Below are 6,685 nucleotides of genomic sequence, written 5' to 3'. Positions count from 1 at the left end.
TATTAAAAATAAATAAAAATTGCTTCAATCTATGGAACAATCTACCTCGATTCACACGCTACGTATTTGTGTCATCTTCAGGATGGTGCGAGGCTACCAGACGAGGTCAAGCCAATCATCTTTGCAGCCGGCTGATGTGCTAAAAATGTAAAGGAAATCTAGTGAGACGTCAACATTATCACCTTATAGTGGCACCTGTTCATGTGGGCTATCAGGCAGAAATTTACCTTTAACCAAGCATTTACGTTTATGTTATGAAGGTGTTTTACATCACAGTCAGGGTCAGGCACAGATTGCAGACACAATGCTAGATTTCTCCTGCAAAAACTGATTTTTAGTCACCTACATTTACACCAGACAGAGGGCTGGTAGCAATATCAATATCAATATCAATATCAATATCAACCTGTAGTTTCAAAGCAAAGCCTCACCTCATAGCTACAGTAATGTTCACAGATTCAGTCCAATAATATTTCCGGGATCATTTTGTGAAGTTTACCACATACAGTAACAAAATTCCCATCTCACTATGTAGCGCAAAGAGCACACACTCATGTTAGACAGATAGACGTTAACTGTCAGCTTTACGCTCAACAGCTGCAGACGCAAATGAGACAGACGTCTAATAAAGGCAATGGAGAGGAAAGACGATTATTTACAAATAAATATCCCTTTAAATTTCCCAAAAGTATTTATTCCTAAAATAGCTATATAATATGTTTTATAATGCTGATTTTCAGGATATTTACTTTGATCTTCTGACATGTTTCGACTGTCTACTGCCAGTCTTCTTCAGAGGCATCTGCTGATCGCTTTGATGTTTCCTTGACTTACGTATAATAATTCCAGCAAGTTCTTTTTCAACAATAAGTTATAGTTTCATTCATTCAGACAACTTTTTTTTCAGGAAATCAACTTTGATTTTCTGACATGTTTCAACTGTTAACTGCCAGTCTTCTTCAGAGGCAATAGGTTCAAACAGTTCCCCCGCCACTCCCCATTTACTGGGTGAATTATGAAGTTGAAAAACAGTCACCACAACATCAAATTATCTTTTTAGCTCATCCGACGGACTGTAACGAAGGAAATGTTTATGTTATACTGAGTACTCAGAGGTGTAGATTGTGCTTTTGCCACCTTTTGATATTAATATGAGAAATTAGAATTGGTGAATACGTTTCTAACTTAACCCAGGTGAAAATTTCATTAATCTATTGGGCATCCAAGGTAACAAGAAACCCCTGGGTGCCATTCTTCAAAGGTTTAGCAGTCCATATCCTGACATGCCAGGGCCTTTGGGACAGCAAAAGGAAAATCTACACATTTCTAATACACAGCAGTAGACATAATGTTCCAGCAGCTCCCTTTATGTGTCATTAAATTCATTATTGTGCTCAAACACACTAAGAATTTATTTTCTTCTTGAGTACCATAAGATGTACACAACATCAGTCCTATTTCTCACCTAAAGAATTTAATAATGGAACAGCTGAGCATTGTTTATCCGCTTAAATTCCCTTCAGGCATATAAAATAAAAGGTTCTAGGAACACTACAGCTACTTTTTTTGCTTGCATGCATTTCTGTCTTCGTTGAGTTCTCTCTAATCCTGTTGCCCTAGTAACTAAAAGTGAAGCTACATGTAGCTAACCTTGGTTTTTATTCTCTGAGGAATCATCTTGTAAACATGAAGATGCCCCAAATGAACACTGGAGACCTGTCGGTTTCAAATGGTAATATTGCGGTAGTGCTCACAAGATTGTAACGATGAAAGGAATAATGTTCAAATGTTTCAAACGTATGTATAGATTCCGTCTTCTGGGAACTTAAGGAATGCATCGCATTAATCAGCTGTTATTACTGATGGTATGGATTTCTGAAGGAAACTGCAAAGACATGCATAGAAAAGTTCTGAATGGTGCACCACACACACGCACACACACGCGCACACACACACACACACACTTACTGACCTCTGCAGTGCTGCCTAATTGAGATTCACAATGCAATTTGGAGCAACATAAGTGGATTCCTGTGTGTGAACGATTATTAGTCACTGGCAACTGTTCAACTGTTTGTGCCAAAGAGCTGCCAGTGCAGGACATCGTCACGCTGCTCATTAGTTATCGGCCGTGACTGTCTGGAAAGGCAGGCCAACAGATTCTGCACATTGTCACCTACTTGTTCACCATCTTAAGTAGCATCACAGAGGATCAATTCCTCTTTACTTCAGAGAATTTTTCCCATCTCTCGGATTTTACAAAATGAGCAGGCCCAGGTTCGAACAATAGGCAAATATTAAATTGTTGTTCTGGATATAATTAAATTAATCATATATTACAATATATGATCAGAGGGCAAAACATTGTTAGGCGGAAGCAGCAGGGATTATTTAAGTGATTTTTACCAAATTAATTACTTTTTGTCTCAAAAACCACAAACATGGGTCTAGGATATCACCATGGAGCCTCATGCGGAGTATCTTCATCCTCCTAAGGCTTCATCTATATCCAAGATATTGTCCAAATGTCACCACTATAGCCCTAACACTGACGAGCATGACTCATTAAAGGTACAAGGTAGCGCTGGGTAAAGCCATACGAGAATTGAAGATATTAAAAAATGAAAACAATGTGAGCCGACATCAGTAGCGAGGCCATCTATAGAAATGTAGTGGAGTCAAAAAGTACAATATTTGACTTTGAAAAGCAGTGAAGTGAAAGTAATACGTTTCTCCAGCTTGTGAGAAATGTCTTACACAATTACAAATGCAGAACAAAACTGAAAACCCTCCTATTCCTATTATCCTCAAATATTACTAACATATGTTGTGCTGTGCCAGAAAGTTCCCAATGATAAAATTGCACTAACTAACTTAAGGACCATCCAGGTGGCACAGTGCATCTGTATAGACCGCCTACAGTTGGAAACGGCTCGGACGTTGTGGGTTTAAAGCACACTATGACTCATTCACACAAACCACACAGGTCCACCTGTGTAGAGGGTCGTCTTCTGATCGAGAGGTTGGGTGTTCGATCCCAGTACCTGACTATGTGTTGAAGTGTCCTTGGGCAAGACACTGAACCCTAAGTTGCCCCCATTGGTCGACTAGCGCTTTGCATGGCAGTCCTGTCCCACTGGTGTGTGAATGTGAGAGTGATTGGGTGAATGAGCTGATATGTAAAGCGCTTTGAGACTGCTTCAGTGTGGTGATAAAGCGCTATATAAAATCAAGTCCATTTACATAATGATGTAGGAAGAGTAAAAACTTCATCAAAAACAATAAAGCACAAAAATTAACCCAAAGTGAATGTAATTTCTTCTCAGCATGATGAGTTTTTATGTGTCAAACTGCTTGGTATGCTTGTCTTTCCATCATCATGTGACTGTAGGGGAAATCATTGTATATTTTAGAACAGATTTAAGAAAAAAAAATAGTTACAGCTGAAAAAACTTGCACTCGAGTTGGCATATCCCATATGTGGACCTCATAGAAATTGTATTGCTGCATTAAACCATTAAGTAGAATCTATGCATAAACATTTCTGGCTATAGGCAGACTTTGCAATTGCAAAAGCCACAAACCACAAAGTTGAGTCCTCAACCTTAGGTGACTCTAAACTACCTGTCTTGTTCCCTAATCTACCCGTCCTTAAAGGGAATTATCCATGTGGGGTGGAAAAAGTGGAGAAGATAAAAATTCAAGGTAAAGTGTTTGGCGATTCAGGCTGGATGGAGGTTTACTGCAGAGGTGTTAACAGATAAAGTATCAATCATTCTTTTCTAGCTATAGCTGTTAAATGGTTGGAGAGGGAGGAGCTCACATTCTAGGAGGCGTGTTTGGTGACGTCATCTACCAACGTGGGCAAAATCCATCTGTCCCGTTTGGAGCTGATTTTTTACAAAATGTGGAATAACAAGGAAGGAAGGAAACATGACTTTGGCCCTCTGAATGTCACTGTAGCAAAAGAATTATAAAGTGATTTTTTCATCATACCTCCCCTTTAATGCACTTCAACTTTTTTTTGGAATGCATGTTTTGTTTTATTTGAAGGCCTAATATAAATGAAAAACTTTGTTGTGCTTTTTTTTTTTTAAAAGCAAAGGCTACTTTAACATTTTAAACATGTCATAATATTCGATAAACATTTACTTTCTTTAAAAAAACATGTCTAAAAATGTATTCTAGGCTATTTATGCACTATTTTAAAAAATATTGAAAAACTTAACAACCGCATTCAATATTCGGTATTCGGCCAAGCGTTTATATTTTATTCGGCCTCAAATTTTCATTTCGGTGCATCCCTAATACAAATCATCAGTGTTTAGTTTATTTGAGTGTATGTTATGCTTAGACATAGTCATCTCTCATAGACTTCTGTGCTAGAACAGATATTTGTTGATATATTTGGAATTGAAAGCTTTTGTTTTGCAGTTTACTTTTTTTCTTGCCTCAGATGATGTCATAGGTTTGAACAAAACCCCCCTTTTTAAACGCAGACGTTGTCACTGAGGTTTTTCATAACCTTTCATTAGTCGTTCAAGTACAATATCTTTCTCAAACCGCTATTTAAAAAAATCTAACAACGCGTTTTTGTGGCTGACATGTAGCCTTCCCCTCTAATTAGTACAGAAGTGCTGTGACTGACAAGAAACCCTTACAAAAGAAGAGTTTTAAACAGGGGGATTGGAGAGTGTAACATGAAATGAATCAAAGGCTTTAGCTGTAGAAAGGCACTCCACAGAGAGATCAAAAGTAGAGCCTTTCTGCACCTGCCTGTGTCCGTGTGATATGTGTCCACTCTTCCAGGTTTACCAGTGGGAATAGGGCCTGGATAGATATCTCCCACAATGAAGCAGTCTTTATGCAAACACTACATAATTGATGACACGTGAAGGTTTGTAAGTACCTTGTTTCAGGCTTTGTGGAGATGTGATCTATCACGGACAAACTACGTCGATGAAAATGAGAGTTATTGACTGAGATTATTCTTGGAAGTGTTTCATTTGTGGAGTGTGACATGATCCGACAACCCCAAAACACAACCCCGGGAGTGAAAATAGAGACACAGAGTGTGTTCTCACATAAACTCAATAACCTCCAGTTCCGGCTTGTTTTTACTGGAGAAGTTTCAAGTACAAATTGTCATGCTATTGGTACTTTTGAGTTTTTAGAAAGATAAGTTGCAGTTCTTTTTCTTCACACTTTTTGTATATTTCTATTATTATCGGCAGACTGTATTGCAACTGTATGAAACGGTATTATTTATTGCCCTAATCAAAATACAAAAATATTTGACATTGATGGACCCTTCAATGTCAACGAAAACATTTCAATCATTTGTAGTTGTGTGTGTTGAATTTGTCCATCTGCTTTAGTCCACAGTCATTTTGTTGGTTTAAAAGTCCAAATACCAAATGTGGGTAATAACACCTTAAGCCTAAAACTTTTAAATGTATTTTTTCTTTAGTGTTATTGTATATCATTTGTGTAGAAACACTAAATCACACTTTTTATAAGGTCCTCTCCTACATGGGAACCACATAATTAATACAAATGCAAAACCTGTTAAATTGAACCATTTTGGGATGATGATACATGATTTTATTTAACACTGTTAATGTTTCATAGCTTTTATACTTATAATTTTAAATCTAGAAACCACATTCAATCTTGTATTTGACATATTAATGAACCTAATGTAATACCCTGCATTACACAAATGAAACTCTCGAATAAAAAAACAAAAAAACCTACACAGTGCAATATATTTGCATAGTTTTTTACGCAAATTCCCTTTGATATAAACTGAGGTAGATATTTTCTCTTTTCATAAAGTCAGAATGATGCTCGAAGAATTGATCTCAGATCATTTGTATCAATTATGCCTCTGCTATTTCCTGCTCGCTTCTATAAAAAGCAACTGTATTCTTATATTGAAGTTTTATCGAGTTACGTAAATTAAAGTAAGTCTTGTCTGTCTGTGATACTTCTTGTTCGGTGCATTACTTCATTCCAATGGTTGGTGGACTTTTGGAACACGTTTAAAACTGACCAATGGGACTGGACCATCACTATATGACGTATAAATAGAGCTTAGGATACAGGTCTTCAATAATACCATTTTAATTTCCATTTTCTAAATATTGTTAAAGATTTCACTATTTTTACATTTATATATTGGATTTGAATATATGGGAAACTTATTCCTTATATTTTAAGACAGATGTACAAGAAATCTAAAATAAACTTGTCAACCTAATCTAATCTGGTAGGTCTACCTTTGTTGTGAACATTCTTCAGTTATAATTTAATATACTTACAGTTCATATACAAGTCAACCCATTGCATATTTGTTGTTAATTTCACATAGCTTGTCTATAAATTAGACATTTATATTTTATTTTTATTACATATTTTCTTTTAATTTCTCATGTGGCATTCACTAATGACTTACAGATTTGTTTCAAATTTTACATCCTTTAACACTTTTTTTGGAAGGAGTGTATATATTTGTGGCGCTTGTGCTTGGTGGATTTTTCATGCTGACATGTTCCCTCCCTCGTGGGAGACGCCAAAATCACAGTTACAAATCTTACAGAATGCAAAACTGTGACCCATCCTGCTCTCTTTTAGGAAAGTAAATGAATTGTCCCATTTTTCAAGGTATTTATAGGACTTCTTT

The sequence above is a fragment of the Gouania willdenowi genome, chromosome 20 (genome assembly GCF_900634775.1).
Source record: "Gouania willdenowi chromosome 20, fGouWil2.1, whole genome shotgun sequence".
Taxonomy (NCBI): domain Eukaryota; kingdom Metazoa; phylum Chordata; class Actinopteri; order Blenniiformes; family Gobiesocidae; genus Gouania; species Gouania willdenowi.
The sequence above is the reverse complement of the archived record's forward strand: the minus strand, read 5'-3'. Positions refer to the sequence as shown.